Source organism: Epinephelus fuscoguttatus, linkage group LG4 (assembly GCF_011397635.1).
Source record: "Epinephelus fuscoguttatus linkage group LG4, E.fuscoguttatus.final_Chr_v1".
NCBI lineage: Eukaryota > Metazoa > Chordata > Actinopteri > Perciformes > Serranidae > Epinephelus > Epinephelus fuscoguttatus.
The window spans coordinates 33,041,846-33,068,644 of NC_064755.1; the positions used below are offsets into that span (position 1 = coordinate 33,041,846).

General features: G+C 41.2%; 1 protein-coding gene across 2 annotated transcripts in view; it reads left to right on the forward strand.

The window, feature by feature from the left end:
* Window positions 1–5,396: 5,396 nt before the first annotated feature.
* shisal1b (shisa like 1b) overlaps window positions 5,397–26,799 on the forward strand; it is a 48,220-nt gene continuing 26,817 nt past the window's right edge. The window contains exon 1 of one of the 2 annotated variants that reach the window (XM_049573293.1): window positions 5,397–5,796. The gene's annotated coding sequence lies outside the window, so the exon portion shown is untranslated. The remainder of the gene's footprint in view (window positions 5,797–26,799) is intronic. The other variant, XM_049573294.1, reaches the window with a different exon arrangement.

Consider the following 26,799-nt stretch of genomic DNA (forward strand, 5'->3'; position numbering starts at 1 on the left):
ATAACATTATCTTATCTTTTCTGCTTGGAGATGGTGAATTTACAGCTCACAGCAACTTAATATGATAAAGTCTCTGGTTTGGGTTTTATATTTAGTGTCTGTAAAAAGTGCTGTTGCACATGTCTGACCCATCGTTAGTGGCGTCATCAAATATTCATATTAAACAGTTGAATCTGATTTGACTGACATAATTCTGAGTTGGGTACAGCCCTACTTGCCGTACAAGTGAGGCAGCGGAGGCGCTAGAGACGAGCAGAGCAACAGCAAGCGCACAAGTCATTTGAACAAACCATGTGTCATTTCAAATTCATTCACTCTTGATTATTGGGTCAAGGGACAGCCCCACTGGCAAAGCTGCCGATGTCTTGCTAAAAACATGTGATTTTGGTGGCACAATTGTCACTGGAAATGCCACATGTTGTTTGCCAGTCTCGATCAGTATTCTGTAGTCGTCTGCATCTTGGCAGCCATCTCGGGAGGGGTCACGCCATCCACCATCCCCTTCACCTCAGCTCAGATAAATGTAATCAGAACTACGCCTCTTTAGAAACGTTGATTTGATACGTATGAAACATAAATATGTCACAGATCTGCTGTTTGCAGAAATGTACAGTGCCATCATTTTCTTCTTGTGACGAGACTGGTGGATTTAAGAGTACACTGAGAGGGGCACACAACTGAAGGTGCAGCTCTCACCTTTGTCTAGCGTCTGGAAGAAAAGACTGACGTATTCACAGTAGGGAAAAAACAACACTGTACTTTATGTCTGATATACAGTCATCAGAAGCATTATCTTGTGACTAAGTGCCGCCAGCGAACAATCCACACAGCTTCCCTGCTTTGCATTCATTTATCATGACCTCATTTCCTGAGTACATTTCAAGCCACTCAATATTTCATAAGAGTTATAAGAGAGATGTGTAATATTTACTATCTGGCACTGTGGGTGAGCGTTCCATATAGAAACAGCAATCCTGGCAGGAATTTAATCACAGCTCTTTTCTGTGACAAATAAAGTCACTGTCTTGATTTTTGTGATCATGGTTTCATATTTATTTTAACATTTAAAGTTTGTGGTTCACATACAGTACAAAAGCAAAGTGATCTACTTAAAACTAATTTCAGACGTCTTTTCTCTTGCTAAGTGTTTGTATTGAATGTTGGTCACAAAAAGAAAACAGCACAAGAGATGGCCCGTGGATGATTGTGCTGGATCGGAAATGACTGGCTATGAGTAGTTATTTCCTCCAAACACTCACTAAGTCTACACGCAGATACACAAGCACATACTCATTATATCGCTGCTGTGCATACTTCCTCCTGGCTGATCATCATACAGCCCAATCCCCACACAACCTGCCTCAGGCCTCCCTGTCGGCCCATCCTCCCTTTGACAGAAACTGGCCCTAATCAGAGGTCCCTCCTCCTGCTGCATGCGGCCATGTGTCCTGGAGCATCACCCGCCAGCCGAGACAGCACAATACCCATGGTGCTTCACGGGAGCACCTCTTGCTCGCCTGGTCAGCGGGCGCACGTGCAGCGTCAAGATGACACGGCCATATGTTCATACCCTTTCGTTTCCCCGCTCAGGAAACATTCTCTATCACTTTATCTGAGGTGTCACTGAGAATTTCTGTCACTTTGCCCGTGGTGTGTTCGTGATTCATGTCATTTTGACACTTTATCAACATAATTGAGGGAGCTGTCAGGTTGGCCCCAGAATCACCTTTCAGTGATGCGTGTGACCCAATTGATCCACCGCTTCATATGCATATTGACCCACGTACGCGGCGTGCTCAGGGGAGACACTTAGGCGCTCTGGTTGCCATGTAACATCAGGAATCAGCAGAGCAGAGCAGAAAGGCAGAGTATCACAGTTACACCACGTCCAATACACACAAGCTGTATTGACATTTGCAAGACCAAGTCACCAGTGACAATACTGGTTTGTCTTTACGCCTGTAAATGTTACAAAACCAACAGTTCGCACTTGTTTGCTGTTCAGTCACGAAAAAGCCGGGCTTTCAAACAGTGTTTGTGTAGTTCTAACATGAATTTGGACAGTTTTAATTTAATTCTGATTTACAATGAGCACTGATGAACACAGCTGGGAGCTGGCCATAAAGTGCCACAATTCCCACAGTGGCGGGGAGCAAGCCAATCTGCTGTTTGTTGGCACTCTTAACTAGCACCTGTCCTGGCAACAAAATGTTTAAAGGCAAATGCAATAAAAGTGCACATAATAATGATTTCCTTTATTATTGACTTTATGTGTTCAATTAATTGATTATTTTGTCCATAAATGGTCAGAAAATAGTGAAAAATGCAGATCAAATCCGCCCCAGTCCAAAGCGATGTCTTTAAATATATATATCTATATATATCTATATATAGATATATATATTAGGACTGTACCTAAATATTCGAATATTCGTTTCTAGGGGTAGGTATTCGTGATGAAAATTTGGTATTTGATATTCGTTTTTTTATTTACTTTTTTTTTTTTTTTTACATATTGTTTTTGGTGCTAAGTGTAGTCTTTTTGTTGTTGGTAAATGTAGGTTATCAATAAAAATCAAAACTTTTAAATTGCATTGTTAAAAATGTGAAAATATAGTATAGCCTACCTGTGGATGTGGATCAATGCCAAGTTTTACCACTTTATCACTATTCCCTCTAACTTGTAGCTGTTTTTTCATTATCTTTTGAATTTAATTAAGCAATATCACACGAGAGGGAGTGATGTTGTACTGTGATATCTTCGGCACTCGGCCTGCGGCCTCGTACCTACGACCGAATCACAGCCGTGACGATATCACAGTACAACATCACAACCTGGAGTGTGATATTGCTGAGTAAGAAAATGTTGAAGAAAGGTGACAAAATAGATTATTTAAGTAATTTATTTTCCTCCGCCAACAAAACAGCCCCCCCCCGCATGCATTCAACGCTCACTGTAGCCATGGCAACACAGCAAACACAGCAGGCAAGCCTATATGCTACTTCATATTCACAAACCTGGATGTTGGCACAGCCCCAGCCGGATTCAGCTTCCCTTCTCCCTCATCCAATGACCACTCGTAATTCAGTTCAAAACTGATAAAGAAATCCATGTTTTCTCTGAAGTAGGCCAGACTCGTTAATGTCACTTGAGTGCAGCAGTAGTTACAATGTTGCCATGGCAACGCATCAGCATTGATCAGCTGTTTGATGCGGAGTAATACATTCAGAGAGTAAACAAACTGTGATGTTGTATTCCAATATCGTCACGTTTTGAATGTCTCCTGGCCAATCAAATTGCTTCAAATTGCTTGGTCGGAACTAACTGTTATAATATGAATTATGGAACCGTTTTTGTCAACGTTTGTTTCCCCCGTTTTGTACAATAAATTATTGTTTAAAGTTTCAACAAGTTTCTTCTGGAGTGCGTGACACAAGTGTGTTTTGAAAACGGCCGCGGACTGTCACCTGCTCAACGCATCAGTACCTTCGGATGCCATGACAGTAATAGATTATAGATTAATAGATTATAATAATAATGTCAAAATATCATTTACAGACCGATTTAACAGACGATCACTGCTGCCCGACCCGCAGGTCCATTTGCGGGTCCCACGGGTTACAGGTCGACCTGTGCATCACTACTCAGCTCAGTCTATAAAGGCTGTACACACAACAGTAAGGCTATAGACATTATATTCTATTCAGGCCGGCAGAACCAGCAGCGTATCGGCTCTACAGTGCACGGCACTGCTGATTAACCATTTTATTGCAGCACAGAGTGTCTGCCAGCAACCAATTACTTGCAAAGGCTTCCTACAACTTGTTTCAACGGTTCCGATTTAATCAGAAGACAAATTAAACAGGATGACTAGCCAATGTGAAAATCAAAAGAAAGCATAGAATAATGTACTGAAGGAGACTGTTGTGCCATCACATTTTTTTGTGGTTTGAGAGCAAAGATCCGGTCACCGCTGTGCAAAACTCTGCAATACAATTAGGTCTGAAAAAACCCCAGAGTCCGCCATAGGATTTAGAGGACTATATTGGCATGAAATTTAATAAAAAAAGGGACATTCTTTTGTGTATAATCACATTAAAATAAGAATCAATGTTGGTTTTTTGTTACCTTAGAAGAGAGTCCGCTATGTTGCACCGCCATGTTTCAACAGTAGTCCAGAGACCGACATTCATGTTTTCCCATTGGCCACCATAGTTGGAAAAACAATGATTTTCAATGTGGTTTTAATCACCTGGGGTGTCATTTATAAAACAATCGTAGGATCCATACTAAAAACGTACACATGGACAAAAGCAAAAAATGATGTGCGCCAAAAAAAAGTTGACAATTCTTAAATCAGGCTTCCATCTCACCTTCAGCATCGCCAATTTCCCGTCTCCAAAATGTTTGTAAACATGGGTCAAAGTTTTGCCCATCAAGTCTCTTAAAGGCCTCATTTTGTGCGTAAGCACAAATAAGCAATAAACAATGTTTCTAACTGAGACCCCTGGTCCGTTGGCGTTACAGAGAAAGGGACCTCTGTGGACAATTTGGCTCCTGATAAAAAACTTCTGAGCAATGAACACTGACCAAATCCTTACTGGGAGTTCAAATTTGTCACATGGGAGAAGTTTCAGCTGATTGCTACTAATTCCTACAAACTGCCTCTTAAATCAATCAATTTGCTGAATATTTTCTGGCGATTAGCTAATCAATTAACTGACTGTCCCAGCATTAAAATAAGGCCGCAACTAACTGGTTATAAATTATCAGGTAATATTGAAAAATGCCTCAATCAGGAGACATGTTCAGATTGCTCATTTTATCCATCTGACAGTCCGAACAAAAAGATATTTAATTTACAACTGCATACATTAGCTTTGTCTCTACCATTACACTGATAATACTGTTAGTCTGGGTGTTTTCATTTTACTTTGCTTCCATTGACTTAATACTTAAAGCCATGTGTACGAGCCATACAGTTTTCCCTTCATACAATATAGCAGTTAATTTGTGCGTTTGACACAAAGTCGCTCCTGTTTGTTTGTTTGTACAGTGAGTATCTGATATGAAAATTGCAGCCTCCTTGTCGGTGGAACAACCTCTAGAGTTGGGAGAGACGAGAATAGATTATCACAAGGATGCTAATAAATGAAAGGACAAGAATAGAGCCCTAGACTGTGTTTGCAAGAGAGAGTGGGGATTTGAAAGGCATTAAAACGCAGGGCGATTTAACTCATGAGGGAAGTTGAGCGGAGAACTAACAGGAAGTCTCTTCCCTCAAGAGGAAACCAAGTCTTGTTACTGTAAAAGCAACTGACCTTGTGGCTTCTGTCGGGAAGGAATGCATGCAGAGGAGACAGACAGAGAGATAAACAGGAGCTCGTACAGTGCAGAGGATCACCCTCTGGTGTACACACACAAGCTCCCTCTCCCTCCCTCTCTCACTTTCTCTCTCACTCGCCCACTTACTCAGTATCGTTTCATCTGTCTCTCTCCCTCCCTCTCTCTCTCACACACTCAGTCGCCGTGCTCTGACGGATGGGGATACACTGCCAAGGCGGACTTAGGGGCGAGAAGAGAAGTGTTTCTTTTCTTCTCTGGTGTGTTTTCTTTCTCTTCCGCCTGGCTTCCCTCATGAGCTGTTAATTCTAGCCCCGGTCCCGAGGATGAGGAGGATCTATTTGTGAGGAAGGCGCGACAAAGGAAGAGGAAACAAGGAGCAACAGGGTGGTAAATTCTGCGAGCGGGAGTCAGCGAGAAGACCTTTTCTTTTTCTCCAGGCTCGAGCAAAGGTTAGTGAGGAAAGCTGCTTATGATTAAAACAAACACTGCCTGCTGTTCTTTACTTTATCTCTAACAAGACATTTCATATTCATGTGTGTCTATTAAGGCTTAAATTAAATATCCTCACAGAGCAGTCTCCTAAATTGAGAACAGTTCTTAAAATTAAAAGTCCCTTAGTTAAATTTCTTTTTCAAACAGCAAGTCCCCAGGTTGGTTACTTAAGTTTCACTCTTGGTCAACACAACTGTAATTTCCCAAAGGTGTACAGTATTGTTCCCAGGTGGAGTCTGTCCTTTGGTGAGCAGCGAGTGAGCTGCAGGAAAAGGCGAGGACAGCTCGCTCTCGTCAGCCGTCACTTTACACAGGAGGCAATTAAGCAGAATTGGCAGCCGACGCTGCCGGTAACTTGGAAACAGGCGTGTGGGAGACGCATGGTGGCACATGATAGGATTTAGGGGGAGAGAGGAGCAGAGGAGGAAGGAGATTCCCTTTGTTCATTCACACAAAAGCCTGCTCCTCTGTGAAAAACCCCGCTCTCGCCTGTGTGTCTGTGTGAAAACTGGCCCAGGGGCAGCAGTTATGAGGTTTTTTGATTTTGCATGACAGCGAACATCGCTCCGAATGTATGTGTGCTGCAAGTGCATGTGCATATAAAGTGTGTTAGTGTGCTATGAGTGCAGCTGCAGAGTGTGTTCATGCGTGCACATGGACAATGCATCTCTTGGGTGTGCATTGGAGGTAGTGAGTCTCTAAGGTGAGTCCTCACGTTTAATTAACGCAAGTGGAAGAAATTATTCACAGACCAGGAGAAATTCATAAAAACATCACGGCCCATATTGTGATTCCATGTTGTGATGAACCATTGTATAATTTCTGTAATAAATGGATGAGCAGTTGTGTGCGCCATGAATGAGCTCCCTAAGGACTCTGCCTTTGTTCAGGCGGTATGTACTTACAGCATGTGCTCGAAAATTTCTCCTTGAAACCAATAAAGACCTATTCTGCACACCATTTGTCACAAAGCCTTCTCACAGCCGTTTTTCAGCGTGGTTAAGATAAGTGTGCCTGGAGACGCTGAGGTTGGCCTCTGGCTCCTGGGAACAAAGGCCTCTGACGCAGGCTGATGAACGGGGAAGTTTTTTAAAAAGTCCCTGTTGGATAAGGGGAACAGTTTGATTAAAAATGTATTAAAGAAAAGGACTGGGAATGGAGAGTATGGTGCTCTCAGTGTAAACACAGGTAGAGGCACGTAGGACAATTAGTCTGAACTGTGTGTGTTTTGACACAAAAGGATAGATACTGCATAAGCCTGAGCTCTACTGTCCATTCATTTCAGTGACAGCAGAGTGTTGGTCTGTATTCAGCAGGATGTGTTTATACAACGACCCCTAAAATGAAAAATTTGCTCTTAAGAAGGATCATTCAGCAGCAGATTAGTGTGGTGACCGTCCTTATTTAGTGTTTGGTCTGGACTTTATGTTCCTGTCATGTAATCTCAGCCACCTCCACAGCAGTGACCGAACATAAGTGAGGTCAGGACAGTTGGTTCTGGCCATCAGTCATTAGCGGAGGGCTGTTTCCTGTGTCACCTTGTCTCTCACACACCCAGCACTGCCTCACAGGGGCAGTTATGGGGAGTCCATCAGTGGCTCACTGACTTTCCCTACTAGGAGGAGTCATTGACATTGAGAGGGTGTTAATGTCTCCTTGGTGCACACATTGACTCACACGCACAGTATACAAACTCACACACCCTCCTCGTCCTTAGGCATATGCACCGATACACACATGCATGCACAAAAGGCAGACTCACACTCACACCAGGGGAGGTGGAGCAGGGAGAAGCATCGTGACCGGTGGCTTGGCAGAAGCCCTCAAGGTGAAAAATTTTGAGTGAGGAGCATTTCAAATTCAGAACAGATGATCAAACTGGTGTCGTAACTGCAGAGTAGCTGGCGGCACCAGATGCAGACAATCTTTTGGCAGAGGAAGAGTTTTTGGTGTCTGAATCTCAAACATAAAAGTCAGCGGCGAGGAGACAAAATTAATACAACTGTGGTATCGTCATCTCACGGACGGTGGTTCTTATCACGGTTCAGATGAGGCACCAAAAAAAAAACAAAAAAAAAACCTCCTCTCAGTTAAGCTATACCAAGCGGAGCGGCATTTTCTGTCACTGCACACATATCATAATCCAGGCGTAAATCTAGACGTATCAGAGTGCAGACAGAGTAGGTTATTTAGGAGAGGGCACAAGCTGAAACTGTATTTCAGAGTCTAGTGTCCCCGCTTTATCACACACAAACAGAAGACAGTTTTGACTTGATATTGAATATTCTGTCAGGCAAGTAACTGTATATTCCCAAAATTCTCAAAGTAATATAGTAACAGATACTAACAGAGATTTATTGCCTACCATCCAGCTTAATCTGTATGAACCTTGAGGAAAAACAAAGCTACTGGAACCTAGCTCTTTATCTCTTATGTTCAGCTACACAACAGTTTCACCAAGCATTTCACAATCTATTATTTTTAGCTCAGTAATAACTCTTATATAAACATTGTCTTTTGTCTTCCACCCACTGAAATCTGAGAACAGATACATATATTTTGAATTTGCAGAGAACATTGAAAGCCTCACCTCTGCCATACCTTTAAATGGCCACAGGGGGCAGACAGGCTAAACATAATGAACAAATAACAAAGGCTGTTTTCACACCAGATTTGTTTGCGTCACTCTGATTGCCTCCCCTCCCTCCAACCATTTGCTAAGTGTGTTTGCTGAAGCACTTTTACTGCTGTTCTGACCTGTGGTTCATTTGCTTCTCTTATCAAAGTGCAGCTGTAGACCACATCAGCACCTATTTGACCTTTATTGGTAAAATAGAGAGCAATCTACAGGTGGACGGGGCCACATGAGCCCAGCTTAAGTAAGCACAACCACATGCACAGGTCACAAAGAAAAAAAAAACAGCACTCTTTTATGAAGTAAGTTACCATTAATGCTGCAACAAATCATTATTGTTGAACCTGCTGATTATTTTTTTACATTAATAAATTCATTGTTTTGTCCAAAAAATGTCATAATTTTCTAAAGCTTAAGATGAGGTATTCAAATAGCTTCTTTTGTCTATGCCATAAACCGAAAGCTTTCAGTTAACCATCATGTAAAACAGGGGAAAACCAACAAATCCTTACAAGCCGATGTTTGATATTTATTAAGTGCTGATCAGCCAATAACTAAATTGTTGGTGATGATTTTCTGACAACAATTGACTAATCAATGATTCAACTGTCAGCACTAATTGTCATATGGTATAAAGTTGGGCTTTGATGCTACACATTTATCTTCTGTCTTTGCCTGTTTCCCTGATAACAATTTAAAAATGTAACTGATGATGTTAGCATATAACCTAGAGGTTGACAGAAAGGCTAATTTAATAACAATAGTTTAGAACAGAAAACAGCCAATAGCTGATCAGTTGGCCAATATCATCACCCCACACCCATGGAAAGAAAACTGAATGTCTGAATGTCTAAGTCAAAGTAATAAGTAAGAAAATAATTAAATGAATCTGGAACTGAACATAAAGCTAAAAGTAAAAAATGTAGGTTGAAGTAATTCTTGGTGATTCATTTTCCTCAAAGTCAACCTGAGATTTTCAGGAACACAATAAAATTATCATGACTTTGTGTTTAACTAATGTCAGACCACCAAGTTCAGGTGGACTCGAGCACAGTGCCTTGGTTTGGTTTGGAAAAAGTATTTCTTGTACAAAATGTTTATGTGAATAGCTGCAAGATTTGGAATAAACTGCCACTGTGAAAGCCCCTGAAGACACTGAAATATTTCCTGGAATGTTTGAAGGCTTGCATGCATACATCAGTTTGCACATCTGAACAGAACAAAGGCTTTTATCTGACTTTACGAGTACACTGGATCCTCTCATCCTCTGCTCGCCCCCCTCCAAAAAATCCTATTGAACAGTTTCCAACTGAGAGTGTAACTGATTAATAATGCCAACATCGGCAATGGCAGCCAAATAATTACATTCTCCGACCCAAAATAAACATCAGCGTGTTAGACGCTTGGTGTGCACAGAAGTGTCTTGTTTTCCGATCTGTGGTGCAGAAAACTCGGCATTCATTTGGTTTATCAGGCCTGTCATCCTGATATCTCTCTCCTCAGGGTTCACACCGAGTTCCCCTGCCCTGGGCTTGGCTCTGTATGTGTGTGTGGGCGGATGTACAGTATGTGGTTTTTCAAACATGTGTTTTAATTTGCGTTGATCTCCCTTTGCTTGTTAGAAAGAAAGAGTTAGAGTGAGTTAAAGTATGCATGTGCATGAGTTTAAAGCTGTGTGGGTGAGAATGAGTGTGAGTGTGTGTGTGTGTGTGTGAGAGAGAGAGAGAGGGAGAGGCTGACAGAAGCAGGTTTATGATGAAACATTGACGTTGCCTTTGATGCCGGCATCTCCTCCATATCAGATTCCACCAAACAGATGATAATCTAGTAGAGGCCTGTAGAGCGAATCACACACACACACAAATAACCCTACACACACACACACACACACACACACACACACACACACACACACACATTGTCCCTACTCATAAGCTGTAAGCACTCACCCTCCCTCCATGTGGCCCCGTGTACTTCAATGCTGTAACCATTAGATGCCGGAGGCAGAGAGCCAGCCAGCACTTTGTGCCATTATACTGTCAATGCTCATATCAGTAGCCCGCCCCACATGCATCTATGCGTCCTGACCCCTTTGGGCGTACCGTAACACTTCTGTAACAGCCACGCGAGGCAAAACTCCCTGCTTGTTTGCAGCTGATAAAACAGCCCATTTAATGTTTTCGCAAAATCTAAATGTCAATATGTCAGAGTGCATTTATTTTCCTCCTCAATTTGTGTATGCACATTGTTTTGAGCTTTGCTGCTGTGCTATTTTGGGGGATTTTTTTTTTTTATTTTATTTATTTTTTTTTTTATTAGCGTCAGGAAGGCATTTCCTCCTTTTGTGCAACGACTGAAATGAGAGGCTGAAGGAATAATCAAATAACGAACAAGCTGTTGAAATTCAGACACAGGTTCGCCCAGTGGCTGTTTTGAATATTAATGCACTGTTTGCTCTGTGTGTGTGTCTGTGTGTGCGTTTGCGTGTGTGTGTGTGTGTGTCTGGTCAACACAAAAGGGAAGAAAAATTACATCGATTCAGACTCCTTTGAGGCTTTTGTAGTATTGGCCCAGATGAAAACTGTTCAATCACACATAAATGATCATTCACGAGTGGAAATTTTAATACTTGGGGAAATCAAGAGGTTGAGCCCATCATGCAAATTTGTATCTTTGCTTACTGTTTATTTCCATGCATAAATAATAAGCTCCATCTGTGTGCTGTGCTCTTTTCAGTGTAATCAGTGCTAAAAAAAAAAAAAAAACCTTAATTGAGGGAGGAAGGTTAGGGGTCTGTTCTCAAGGGTAACTTTACAAAAAAAGACCACATTCACAGAATGACCATACTATTGACATATTGACATCTAAATCTTTATGCATGACCCCACTCTGTGTCAATTCTCATTATTTGGTGTTTTCTATTCCACATGGCCTCCCCTTCGACTGTGACTAGTAATGAGGGGACAAAATATCATTCTTGTTTTTTTGTCACATCTAAGTACAGATACATATTTTTGTTGTCTCAGAATAAAATTAAACAAATCTTATCTATGTTTCAGTTCTTTAAACTTAAAAAAAAAAAAAAAAAAAAACATGACTGAGAAATATCACCTGTTGTTCATGGTGACAATGTAGTAGAAAGGGAACCAAACCTGCACAAATCTAAACTGCTGAGGTGTGAATGAACCTCTGTATATTCTGATGGTTAAATGTCAATTCATGCCACATGGAGCAGCTCACAGAGTTAACCAGTAGTGAAAGACATGCACCAATCATTTACTTACAATAGTAACCATAATGTTAAAATACTCACAGACAAAACTTTGAATTTGAATAAAAGTAGTGCTGTGAAGTACAATTATCAGGAAATACCGACCGTGTCAATACTTAACATACTTACAATGTAGAATGACTCCTTTCAAGTGTGATATATTATATATTATATTGCTGGACTACTATTAATACTGATGCATTAATATGTAAGCGTGTTGAGATGGAGCCAATTTTAGTGACTGGCATACTATTAGGTAGTGTCATCTACTGTACTGTGCCTTATCCCATGAGCTGATCACATATTTTTAATGTAAAATCTTAGTGCTGTCGCATGAATTTGATGGAGTAAAAAGAGCAATATTACTTCTGAATATTGAAGTAAAAGTATAAAGTAGGAAAAAAGGGAAGTACAAACCTTAAAATTGTCATTACGGCAAATGGGCATGCAATTTAGAATAACTAAAGAAAATACGACAAGTTGTTTTTATCACAAATTCAGCTGTTCTGTCTGCATAAACACACACATTTAGATTTAATCTCTGGTATAACCTCTTATTTAAGAGTTTTACCAGAGGGTACCAGGTTCTTCACCTTGCAAGTAAAATGTATATATGGATATAGAAGAAAAGTGCTAGTAACACTGCATATACTTTTAGTAAAATCACCACACAGATGGTACAAAAATAAGGCAGGAAAACATCAATAGAATCGCTAATGAGATTTATGCCTCCACATCCAAAGCAGACTACACTGTCTGAAAATTTCTGCTCTCAGCAATGCCCATATAAAGCCACATATATGTCAGACTGACCTCCCTTACTGAGGTGTTCCAGGGAGTGAGCAGATGCGTGTGACAGCAGAGATGCACGGGGAATGGACGAAGGGTTAAACGTCTGTGTCAGACACTGGCTGCTGATTACAGAGCTGTAGGTGCAGCAGAGCCTCTGTCACTTTAGCTCAGCCGTGCAACATGGAGAAAAAGCTTTTATCACCAGATAAAAGGAGCATGTCAAGGTAGCGGCTTAAATGCATCTACAGTGTCAACAAGAAATGGCGAGAGGACTGACGAAACAGCTGGGCACGCAACCTCCGGATGAGCATTTCAGATGTTTGCTTTACTCTTTTGATCACTTTAAGTGATAAAAAAAAGTTTTGTATCAAACTCAGACAGATTCAGGTGTTGGGCAGTGTTTTTCTGGATGGATCAAAATTGGAAAATACTTTATGACCATGGCAGTTAGGTGTTGTTTTTCTGGAGAGTATTACAGAATAACCTAATAGCCCATTATTTTCTCTTTTATAGTAGAGTTTTTGATCTCCTCCTGAGGGAAATGTCTGCCTCTGTAGCTGCTAAGTGCTTCACTATATTCACCAGCTAGTCCCTAACTTGATTTGTCTGCTGTTTGGTGCTAAGCAGGTGTTGTACAGTGGTGTTTTTGGAGGTTTTTTACTTGAAACAGCTGCCTGCTACAGTAAGAAAATGACAGTTTTGCAGTGGTAGTAGGGCTTGGTAACTTTTACGAAAATATGATGCCAGTACAAAAACCAGTACCCTTAAACTGATAATAACAGAGTACTTCATTTGATACCTGTTTTTCTACTTAATTTAATACCCATCCTGTGAATGGAAGCATTCAGTTATGCAACATGCCAATAGGCGTGCAGTCTAGCCATTTGAACATTTTGGTGGCATCTTAGCACGCTGAACTGCCAACTTCTTCAAACAGTGTACAAAATTAGCACTATCTACTAGACAACTGCTGGTAAAATATGCAAGCGGCTGGTGGATTTATTTCACTCACCAGCCAAAAAAAAAATCAATGGTAACCCATTAAATGGCTTGTAAAGTTTAAACATTCAATAGCCATTTGGCCAGTGGACAAAGAAGTTGGTGGACTGTATGTGCATTAAATCAATGAACACTTATGGCGAATGGCTGCTAGCAAAACCATACAAATAGCCTTTTTTTTTGTTGATCATGGTACACAAAGGATCACATGCAAGTTTCGACACTACTTGATACTATTCAATATATACTTTAAAGGTACTGAGTACTAACACTCATCTTTTGGTAAAAATGACAGTTAAATTCTGAACTTAAACCAGGCCCTCAGCGAGTGCTCCAGGCATTGAAGCCAATTTTTCTGGTGGCCAAACAGTGTAATTACACCACCACCAGATGCCTTGTGGCCCAAAAAGCCTTTTCCCTTAGACTTATATGGTGAAAATGATGTCTGTAAAAGTGGATACACTTTTTAAGAGTCAAACCCCCATGAAATAACTTGTTTCACTATAGTATCACTATAGAAAAGTCTAGAAGAGGCGCACAATTAAATAATTTTATCCCCATTCAAGTTTACAGAGCACTAAACCGCAAGTAGCCAGCACGGCCAGCGGAAGTCTCCACTGCACATGCTCTATGGGTCACACAGTGAAGAATCATCCAGGTAATTCTATACGCAGCAGGTGTTCATGTGCCACTGAGCAGCTTTCATAGGAATGAACTACCTCCAAAACAGTACCTAGTTCTCTTTATACATCCATGGCTAAAACTCACTATAAAGCAGCACAAAGTGCAGGTTTTACAACAACCTTTTACAGCACACTACACCTGCTGATGCATTTTTCCTTACATCAAAAGTACAATACACCCTTCTGGGAAAGGGGTACAGATTGTACAGATTGTGATTCTAGGATAGCAGTTATCGTGCAAATCTCTGGGGTTTGTTGTGCTCGCTCAAAACAAAGCATTATTTCGCTTTTCTCCTTTCACTGGTGGTGGACCTCATCGTTAAAACAGAAGACACACTGATGCTTTTGCTGGTTACGAGGCAGGAAAAGCATCATGAAAGCTGTGTGTGTCTGTGGGAGATTGGGCTTTTGTGTCTTAAGTCAGCTCCCACTGAAACTGCTGCTTCACATACTGTAATGGCACACATCAGAAAATCCTGATAACAGCGGGGGAAAACTCAGCTGCTGTGTGTGTGTGTGTGTGTGTGTGTGTGTGTGTGTGTATGAATATTTGTCATAGTGCAGTACCAAACATATATGTGCTCACTATGCTGACGGAGATAATGCATTATTTAAAGACTCACGATAATCCATGATTCATTATGGGCTCAAATGACTGTAATTTTTTGATTCACCATGTAATGTAATGGCTCACAATAATCCCCTTCTCCAATAATGACTAATAATTTAAGTAGACGCCATAATCAAGTCCACATATTATCAGTGAATAGCAGCAGGTAACTCTGCTATTGTTCATTGTGATAATAAAAAAATTCATTCCACAGTCACAGACAGCTCAATTGAATCTTTTTAGTGGAGACTTCAGAGCATTTAGCGCAAATTTATAATATTAGAGCTTAGAGTTGAACTCACTGGCATTCAGGGAGCGTTTCAGGACATAATAGGAAGTTATTATTCACAGGAGATCAGCCAAACTTATGCAAACCCGAGGCTGAGTTCACTCACTGGGTCAAAACCAGGACAGCCTCATTAATGAGGTACAATCCCACTACGACGGCCAGTCAACCAACACTTCCAGTAATGATTGCTGGAACGACCCACAAACAGTTCCTTGCATTGTAAGGTTTTTCTAACAGGCCATATAAACTGGCTGCCAAAACACCATTAGCGTTTGGATGTGAAGTTGTGTGGAGTATTATCCGTTCTCATCTGAGGCAGTCTTGGCAGTACAGTGTGACCGCTGCCCTCGGTGACCTTGGTGACCCCTGGGACCTCAAGGCGTTTGAGAGCTCTGCAGGGCTCTACAGTGTATCTGTCACAGCTATTTCTAGGCTGTACGTTGCAGGGAGTTCGGTCCGGGTTGTTAAACCTCTTAAGACACACTATTGTTTGGGAGGGTTATCTGAGGGTAAGCTCACACCTTACTCTGTGTTCAGTGAGCCACTTTTGGATCGGACACACTCGGGAAAGTTTTTTTTTTTCCCAACTTGGTCTCTATTGATATTTCAGGCACTGTGGGCAGACATGGACAATGTAATACTTCAAGGAATTAATCAAGGAGCAGGGTCTTCCATAGGTTACATCTATTATTTTTTCCAGTAATAATGATAATACTGTAGTCTTAAGGTAAATGTCAGTTTCTCTATACAGCTGATTGCAGTCCATTTGTCTTCTGTTGGAGTGTTTGCCTGCAGCCATCTCTCAGTGTGTCCAGGTACTGAACTCACTACTTTTAAGGGCACCAACCTAATTACGTCAGTACTATCCAGTACGAATCCATGATAAATTCATTGGTGCCAAATTTACCTGAGAGCACATCTGGGTGAGAACACTGGGCGTCTGGTCTATATTCTTTTCTAAATTATTTTAGTAATAGCCTAGTATCGCTGCTAGATAACACACACGTAAACAGACAGTCAGACAGAGACAGAAGATTAGCTCTATGTGTAATAAGAAAAGAATGGAGGAGCAGCTTTTTAATCTACTGAGGGTTGGGAATAAAAAAAATTTGTCCACCTGCCACCGTGGCTGGTGAATTCCAAAATCTGCTTGCCACTCTATAGATTACTGTTGTTGTTTTTGGCTGGTGAGTGAAGCTAATCTAGCAGCCACTTGCATATTTTACCAGCATTTGGATGGCAGCTGGTGCTAATTTCCAATGCTGGTCTACTATGTCACCCTTGCAGCTTGTTCAAAAGTTATGTTTTTGTTACCACAGAGAAAAGAAACTACAGAAAAAAGGTACAGCATAGGTACTGGTTAAAATTTTAATGATGCTCAACCATACTTCCTAATAAGAAAAAGTGGGATTTGGTATCATACATTTCCGTACAGGGCAAAGTGGGGTTTTTTTGTGTTTTTACTATTTCAGGCTTGTTTACTGTTGCTTTATTAAAGGGCCAGTGTGTAAAATGGGTTGAAAACAGTGACAACAGTGGTCAAATTCTAGATTGCAGGGCTCACTCGCTCACCCCTCCCGTCGGGTAAATGACGTGGCCTTGTAGGGACAAAAAGCCTTGCGCACAAGTTTTTCAGGAGTAGGTCTATCTAGCGACAAGGTGAATGTTTATTTAGAAATATAACCCATGTTACGATATTGTAATGAATCCCTCATGAGCAGGAGACCAGAGGAGCGTTCGGGAAAAAGGCCCATTTATTTGAGCACTCCAGAAACTCTGGTAACACTCCAGGGGGTAAAAGACTCCGTCCCAAACTCAGACTCTTCTAGTGTAACAGACACACTTCATACACACATACTCGTTTACCATACCGAGTGGGGACCCCCCTCCCCTCTCTGCTCAATCTCCAGCCTGCACACTGACAGACAGCGTAGCCGGTAAACAGAGCTCAGCTGTTTATTTAGCCTAGCAATATCTCCGAACTATAGTAGCTGCAATGGTCGACTTTGAACGTGATTTTGAAGAGTTTCTTGTAGCGGACACAGACCCAGAGCCATACCTGTTTGAGTCGGAGCATACAGATGAGGAACTCCATGTGTTTGATGCTGAGCGGGCGAGAAGAGAGGCTGAATGCACAGAATGGGATTCAGTGCTACCATCGTTGGGGAGATATATCATCAGGAGGAAAAGCGCCGCAGAGAGTGCATCACAAGGAGTGAAGTTGCATCTTCTTTTCCTTGCAGACGACGGTTCGGGTTCATTCTCTCCTGTTGCATGGTAAGTGTGGTCCATTCGCAAACTTTATAACTAAAAAAACTTTTCACTACTCTCTATCGATGAACTACTAACACTCTCTGCTGTTTCCTCCTCCTTCTTCCTTCCTTCCGCTGTCTTCGTTGGTTCATTTATACACACGAAACGCGTTTTCTGGCTGGCTGGATTGTCCGCTTGGTCTGCCGTACATACATGGCGGCGCAAGATGGCGACCTCTCTAAAGCAAGGCCCTTGCTATATATATATATATATATATATATATATATATATATATATATATATAAGCGTAGTTATAAGGCTACGAAAACCAAACTAATTTTATTTTATAGCAATTATACACTTGTATAAACATATTAATGGGTAGAATATTCAGATTCAGATTCAGATTGACAATAAACCATGCCAAATATTACACACTGGCCCTCTAAATACTATGAGATAACTGTTGGATCAGAATATTATATTTTTGCAAAGAGCCAACTTCGGTGTAGTGTTGCCTCACAGCCATGGTGGTCTGTGTAAACCTAGAATATTAATGCATGCCATAGGGGAGACAACAAAGATTCACAAGCTGCTGTGTTTTAAGCTGCAGTTTTGTCATGCATTACTGTCCCATGTCATGATTTTCTCTTTCTTCATTTTTGAAATCCCCACCAGGCTATTTGTCTGCGGGTAGAAGCTATTTTAAATCCAGGGTCATGTGGATGATGACGGGGAACGTTTCCAAGAGAAACCAACTGAGCCCAGAGTGGGGTGTTAAAGCAAATCCAAACAAACAATGCTGGCTTGTGTCTGGGAGATACTGTCCTGTCTGTCTGCATCACAGACACCAAATAGTCGACAGGATATGTCTCCCAAACCCCGGAGCCAAAACAAGTCCGGTTATTCTGCATGAGTCACAGTCCCACTACCAAAGAAAACTGAATTTGAGTGCCAAAGCCCTGATGCGTTGACAGATGAGGTCTCTGTGTAGCCTGCAGGCAGCTCAAACCTTGATGGAGCTGCGAGTGTTGGGAGCTGCTATGGAACAATTCCTGGAAGGCTTTCAGTGGCCTTGAAAGTGACTTAACTGCGACAGCTACTGTATCTCTGTGACATTTAGCAGTCATACTCAACAACACCCAGTCCTCTGAGTCGCTTGATCAAAGCTAAGTTCTGACTAGTAGAGATGCTGCTCAGGGACAAACTCAAATCCCAAGTAGAGCTACAACTAAAGCTTATTTTCATAATCAATTTTCTATCAAATCCAGCGACAACTTTTTTGATTAATCCATAAATAGTCCATAAAATATCAGAAAACTGACAAATGCTCACTGCAGTTTTCCAAATGCCCAGTGTGACCTTGTGATCTTCTAATTGCCTGTTTTGTCAATAGGCTGTATGAAAGAGGTGGACAAAGCCACCACGATGTAAACCCTGGGTTGTCAGCTACTGTTTTGAAGCCTTGAGTCTGGCATTTTGGCCGTCGTCATTTTGATTTTTTGGAGCCATAAGTGAACATATTTGGACGAGAGGGTGGAGCTGTGTAGGAGTGAGGGGTGGATCTGACTGAGAACCTGAGGAAAGAGACTTGTTAATAACAAGGTAGCCGTAACGTCACCCATTGGTTTGTAGACAGACGTTTTGAAGCCTCAAGTTCAGCCTTTATGCCTCCGCCATCTTGATTTTTTGGGGGCCAGAAGTGACCAAATTTGGACAAGAGGGTGAAGCTGTGGAGGACGGAGGGGTGGATCTGACTCTTGGACTGTAGCGAGCCTTGCAGAGAGTCTGTCACACAAAGCAGCCATGCCTGTAAATATTCTTAACTTTGAGCCTCAATGAAACAGAAACGAATGAGTTATATCTCATCTTTTGTACCAGGCTGTTAAGATGTTCATTTCTGCTGTAATGTCGGGTTTTTTAACATGGTGGTCTATGGCACCTAAGATGCTTCTTGAGCAAGCCTCAAGTGGCAATTCAAATTTTTGGGCTTTTCCACATTGGTAGACCTGAGGATAATCTCTGGGTTTTGTCTGACCATCAGTCCAAGAGCTTAAGATGTTTAAAAACTTATCCAGAACAGCTATTAAATGGACCTTGTTGTAAAAATTAACTTGTCAATTGCTGTTTCCAAGCCTGATCTTTATTCATTTGTGGCAAGCCGCCATGATTAAAACATCTGCTGCCACGTTGTTTGATTTTCTTCCCCTTTCTTTTCCTTTCTTTCTTTCTTTCTTTCTTAATATTTATTTATTTAATTATTTTCCAAATTAAGAAAAGCGCCACACACTGATAAGACAAATAGGCAGGTGTTGTTAGCTACCACCACACTTGGATTGTAGTTCTATGGGAAGCACTGCCAAGTCTCAACATTTAAACTACTCTTATTTTGTAGCAAGAAAATTATCTATCTTTGTGTGGGTCTGACGCTCAGGGTGGGAACCACTGATCTACAATCCTGTAATGAGGGTCAAACATTGTCTGCTGAGAAAAATCTTGTGATACACCTGAAAGCACCAGAACAGCTACTAAATGGACCTTGTGGTGAGATTGTTACGTCAACTGCAGTTATTTAATTGACAATGATATTAAAAGAAAAAAAGCAGCTAATCTTAACCTATAAGAAACTGGAACCATAGAAATTGTTGTTGAATACATTTCTGTCTATCCAATAATCATGTAGGCTAATATGCTGTTTAAAAGAGACAAAAACTAAGCACTCTGGTTGCTTTTCTTGTTGTCTAATAAACGATTTTCTCAATTGATATATAACCTTAAATACCCAGTCTCACATGTAGCATCCAGTTAGCTGGATTCATTCATACTGCATCACACAAATCTGCATAATATCAAATGGGGCTCCAAAAATGTCCATCCCCCAACTGACTTTGAGACCTTGATTGTATAATGAATTCAACTTATTAGACTCCAGTAGCTGTCTCATTAGCTGTCTCTCCTCTCACTGCATGCATATATTTACTGGCAAGCAAAAAAAATACTGAAGAAAGAATTGCCCTGTTAAGACTTTCTCCTATCAGCTACTGGATGAAACAAATCACCAGGTGTTCAGACATGTTATAATTACGCCTTTCACTCCTTCTATATGTGGTTAAAACTCGAGAAGATGCATCAGGTGTCTTTTCCCATCTCCTCCACAGTTTTGATATTAGTTGCTTATTCAAACTGAAATCATGCTGGAGCAGTGAAGCTGGAGGAGGATTTTGATGCGGATATTGTCGTCTGCAGAAAATCAACTAAAATTCTTACACCGTGCTGCCATTTCTTCCAGGAATTACAGAAGTTGCATATAAAGAGAAGATAATCAAAGTTGTTATTCTGGTTGGATGTGGGGAGATTCTCAGACAAATACCTCTATTATTTCCAAATCTGCCTTTGTGATCCAAACTGATGATGAACTAAGGGTGTGAGACAAAATGAAGCAGGAGGCAGAATGGCTTCCATCAACATGACAGCTCTCAGCAGGTAGAAACACAGCAAGCCAGAAGCAGATCTAAGTTTGATTACACATCTTCTCTCATCTTCTGCTTGTGTTAAGCTAACAAACCATTACCAAGTCAAAAACAGAAACAGACCACCCATGCAGCAAGGTGGCTGCATTGCACAATAGCCCATTATGTTGCAGTATTGGCCAAACTCTCCACAACAAGCTCTATGGCAACCCTGCTGCGTTATTCTCCCTTCTAGATTGCCTGTATTCATTTCCTGTACACTACATTGTGGGTGCTAATTACTTGATGTTACATTCTTCCCCGTATCTTCTGTGACGTAAACGTCTCCCAAGCAACATCAAGCCGCCAGACCAAAACATGTTGCTGCCTCTGGGCTTTATTTGGAATATCTGATGTGGAATATTTATTCAGGTGACTGATTATATAAACCGAAGAAGAACCTCTGTTCATCAGTCAAATTTATGTGTACTTCTGTAGCTCTGAGCTCCATGAGATACAGAGCCAATGAATAAGCAGTTATTACCCTGACAGGGCTTCATCAGTTTGTAATGGAAAGATACCTGGGCTGTGCCTGTTTGTAGCAGATAGTAGTAAAATGAAAATTACTGGAGACATTTGGGCTTTAATGGGTACCTGAATGAATTAATTTACATTTCTCTTGTTACTTTACCTGAGTAACTCTTTCTGTATCTAAAAGGTCCTGACTTTGACTATTTAGGTAATCTAAAATATATGAAAACTACTGGTAATGCTCGTGGAACTGCTTTCCTTCTTGCAGCCAGTCCTTTGTAAATAAAACTAATCAAATTTAAATCAGCATCATGCAGCCCAACATTAAATCTGGCCAGGGCCTGAGGTTAAAGCTGGCACTGAAGGCCAATAATACTCTGCACAGTACACACTTTCTGTACAAGAATGGCATAAACTATGAACAGGAAACGCGTAACAGTAAATAATATTACAGTGATATTTACAGTAAGTTAAACTGAGTTTGACCTACAGTCAACTTCTTTGGTGAATTCTTATCAGTTCCAGCTGTAGGTTTCATTTTTCACAAGTGTGCATGGTTTATGTTTGTCTATGTACCTATGTGTGATGGGGATGGAATTGCATTATTGCCAATACAAAACTTGTAAAAACAGACAGATCAGTTACATTAAATAGTAAATGTCAGTATCATGAAAGAATCCGGTGGCTCAGCTGTAAATCACAAGAATCCCTGGCATCATGTTACCTTTTATAAAAAATGTAGTTAAGGGTGCGCCTGACCCTGGATTTGAAGTAGCTTCATTTCTCATAGTGAAGTATACAGATTTTAAATTTGTGAAAAGAGAGTTCTGGTACTGGATCAGTACTCAGTACGGACAGATACTCTGAGTTTAAGTATCATAAAGGTACAGGGATAGACAATTTGTTTCACTTCAGTACATCCCTACTGGTTTGTACCCTGCCTTTCACCCAGTTTTTACTGGAATCAGTTCCTTCCCTAGCCATGCTGAACAGGAAACATATGGGAAATTGGAAAGGTCTTAGTTACACGTGCCGTGTTCTTTGCACCCTCATATCTCAAATCCATTGTTGTCAATGTAGATATGTGAAAGCATGCTCAAAAACAAGAGTCTGGCATGCAACTGTACCCAAGGACCTATTTCTGTGAGTGCGACAGCTGCGCCCTGAGATAAAAAGTTAAACTTTTTGAATGCAGAAACGCACACAGCATGTTGTGACAATGAACAACCGATCACAGCTGGCAGATATCTTTGCTTTCTTCAGTAAATATCAATCTGTGGTAAATACGGAGAAGTTGATTGTTTCAGTGCAGGGCCACCCAGAGTTTTACATCTGTCCAACCAACAGCCTGATACACTCTTAAAACAATGCCTGGAAAAAAAAATCAGCTCTGACCTTGAGATTTTTAGTTCAGAGGCTATGAAATGGTGCTGGTTATGGACACTTAACAACATCATCTGCAACCTGCCTCTGTGCCCTTAAAAGCTAGCACAGAAAGGGCAGAAGAGTAGAACCCAGCGCCCAAACTCATGTTTTCCAGGTGGTAAAAGATGTGCTATGTGTCCCGGCTCTACATATGCAGTGAAAGCCAGCAGTGGATGCCCCTCTGGAGGCATGTCCTTGGCTTGCACCCATACAAGACTGTCTTAACATGGATTTGGTTTTGATTCTGACACATGCTGTACTACACATTTACCAGTCATCTAGTTCACTTCCTCAAATGGCCACTGTTAAATCAATGACAATTGCAATGCCCACGACTCAGCTGTGTGTGCCAGAGATGATCATTAGATCATAGCACTAAATCTCCCAACATGGGCTCATATCCTAATGGAGCACTGTGGGGCTTCTGAGTGAAGCTCTAATGTCATCAAAAGTGAATGAAACCCAATTTATTATGATGACAGTCAAAGGGAGCATCAATTAGGCACAGGGCTCATTGCAGCTGAATACTGATCAGTATTTGGATGTGAGCCCATCAGCAGACCCAGATATGAGATGCAGTCACTTAGCTAACGGGCACTCATTCCCTGTGTGAAGTGGGAGTCTCATCTCTTAACTGTACTTCACTCTGAAAGCTCACGAACTCGTGTGTTTTAGAGTGATTGATAATGCACATTAACACGGATTAAGACCCAGCATAGCAACAGAGAGTGTATTTGTGTGCTCTGAGGAAAACACAAACCTAATAATGAGGCACAGGGGGTGCATAAATACCCAACTACTATCATCCACAGGAGAAAAAAAAAAGGTTATGTGAATACTCAAAATTACAGGCCTAAATGTTTCACCTAAAAATAAAGTCAAGCTGTAGGGAGAGAGAGACTTGTAATGTCGAGTGCGTGCCTTTACAAACTTGAAAGCTTCTCAGATAAAAGACATAGTAGGCCAAATAAATAAATAATGATTTTTAGAAAGCATAATAACGTGTCACGGACTTTGAAGTTAATGTTTGAACAAAAATAAGACTCACACAAGAATGTTCATGAGATGAGGCGCAGCATAACACTGTGTGTAATCTCCAAATAGCCCAAAATCTTCCACTGCACTTTCCCTCATCAAACCTCTGACAGATTTGGGTCTCCTGCTGCGTTGTGATGAAAAGTGTGCTGTTAGATTCACAGTGGTTGCTGCGGTAATTGGTCACTTAATATTTCCCTCTTCTCTCGGGCAAAAACAGTGAGTAACATGTAGACAAATAAACGAGCTCTGTGTGCTTTTATTTGCCTCGGGAGTGTCTTAATTTTTTAGATATTTCCTCTCGTACAGTAACAGCCTTTACATTCACTCTGAGATGGTGTTGTCATGGTCTTTATGTATATTTTAGTTTGATCTCAGACATAAACAGCAAGTAGCTCCATCTGTGTTGCCTGTTCAGCTGGGCAGTATGTTCTATTTTCAGTCCCAGGGAGTTATGCACTGTGTGTGTACTATATTGTGTATTTACAGTACATGTTCTGCTTCACTACCATCAGGCTCATTACACAAACCCTTCACATGCACTTCTTTGCAAACAAGCCCAGCTCTGTGATGAAGTGAACCTTGCCCTTTTACAGCGTGCACAGCACTGGGAGTAACGTGACAATGACGTGTTTGCATGTGACGAAGAAATAATGTATATAAAGCCTTTCTAAAAAGACAACAGCAGTAGAAAGGAATAAGAGTGGGTTTGTAGAGGGACTTGATAGAATGGGAATCCCTAGCCGTGCTGCACATGCTGTCATCTGACAGTACGCCGAAGCTCTCACCAGAAGTAAAAAGAGAGGAAAAAACATAAAAAATGCCACTCTAACAAGCCTCCTGGGACCTCAGCTGCCTGGCTTTCTGAAGAGAACAGCTTGTCTGATCAAAATGCTTTAAAAGACTCCAACAGAAACAGCCTGCTGTGCTCCATGTACATATTCTGGCCATACGGTCCATAGTAACGGCTTTGTATATATTGGTTTGGTCATGTGCAACCATCAACCCGTGCTGTTTGGATTACGTAAGACAAGTGGCAACAAGTAGAAGCTGGAACAGGTTGAACAACAGTAACGAACACAGCATCTGACTGGGAAGGGGATTCTCCAAGGTGTTTACACAACTTTAGTTTCCTACAATACATTTGTTTATCCACAGAGGCTCAATTAAACAGGCACATTTTTTTTTTAGTAATGCTTGACTTCACATTCATGTGGCCACACACCATATTTATAAGCAGCTAGAGGCTGCGTCTCACCCAGAGTTAACACAAATACACACAGTATTCTCTTAGGAGGTCTTTAAAGGCAACATGATCGAATTCATACACGATGCAGTGGGTAGGTGGCTAGGGTTTGGACAGGAGTCTTCCCCTTAGCTGAAAGAAAGATGAAGCAGGGACCACCTACTACATATATAGTATACATTTGCATTGGATATAGAACTGGGCAGATGGAGGTTGTCAGACAGAGGGCTGCATCAGCCTCAAGCTACAGTGCTGACCTGTATTTGCTTTTCAGGTTCATGAGGGAGGGAACTCCACTTTCGCATAGATAAGTTGTTGCAAAAGGCAAAAGACATTGGGTTCATGTTAATGTGTATTTTCAGACATTTTAATTTTAAAAAGGAAAATAAAAATGTAAAAATTAACATTAGTAATTTGGCAGCCCCCCTGCACTAACTCTAAGGACCCGCTAGGGAGTCCCGGACCCCCTGTTGAAGACCCAGGGGTTAGGAAAAGACATTGGTTGACGTCAGTTACATCAGCTGTGTCGTGATGAATGACTGACATGACAAAATGACTCAACGCTGACTTTTAGTTTGACACAAGACCCTCCACGTCTCCTCACACTCACCCTAAGCAGACTTTCTCACTCTTTGTACAACGACCATTGTCTTACAATGACGCAGATGGGTTTACATTGGAGTTGGCTGCAAGCCTGGTGCGTCTGATTCTGACGCTAAAGGGTGCATTGTGTTTCCATATTTGACGTACTGCCCAAGCAGCGCTTTTTGACACCCTGTGAGTGAGACGAGACTCTCACAGGTCCTCTCAGTTCCCAGGAACAGGGTCCAAATTAGATTCAGTTTAATTAGGTCAAGTAAGATTGCATTGTATTGCTGGAGGTCTCAGGTCTGTGTGCCAAGTGGATCAACCTGGACAAGGGAAAAAAGTATTTATGCATGTTGGGTTTAGGATAGGCTTCTCATGAATTGGTTTTGGATAGGGTCCTAAATCTGGGACTCTGTGAGGACCTCTAATTTGCAGGTCTGCGTCATCCAACTTTGGCAAGCTCCTGAAATTGCCAAGTCGTCAGCCATGCCCGTTCTGCGCAGAGAAGCCAGGTGCGCAAAGGTGTGAAAGCTGTGAAAATTGTCAAGTACTCATTCTCTCTCCACTTTTTTCACAGCCTACTTGAATCTCACCCATCCACTCAGTACTGGCAGTAATAATGGTGGTGTACTTTCAAATAGGGCTGCAGCCAATGATGTTTTCATTATCAATTATTCACAATATCCCAAAGCACAAGGTGATGTTATGACATATCTTATGTCAAAAAAATATGAAAAATACTCTATGTACTGTAATGTATGACTTGTCACATTTCAGAATCTGGACTTATCAAATGTTCACTATTTTTGTTTAAAAAAAAGTCTGAAGGGGCGTTGGTAGCGTAGTGGATAGCGCCAGCACCCCATGTACAGAGGCAATGCCTCACTGCAGCGGTCGCAGGTTCAACTCCAGCTTGCAACCCTTTGCTGCATGTCAACCCCCACTCTCTCTCTCACCCCATTTCAATCTGTCCTGTCTATTAAAGGCAAAAAGCCCCCCAAAAAAAATCATAAAAAAAAAGTCTGAAAGTAGCTGCCAATAAAACTTTTTTGTTTGTTTGTTTTTTTCAGTCGATTAATTGACTAATGGTCGCATCTCTTCTTTCAAAGATAAAAGTGCTGCCAAAATCCAGATCAAGTTTTAAACAACAGTCA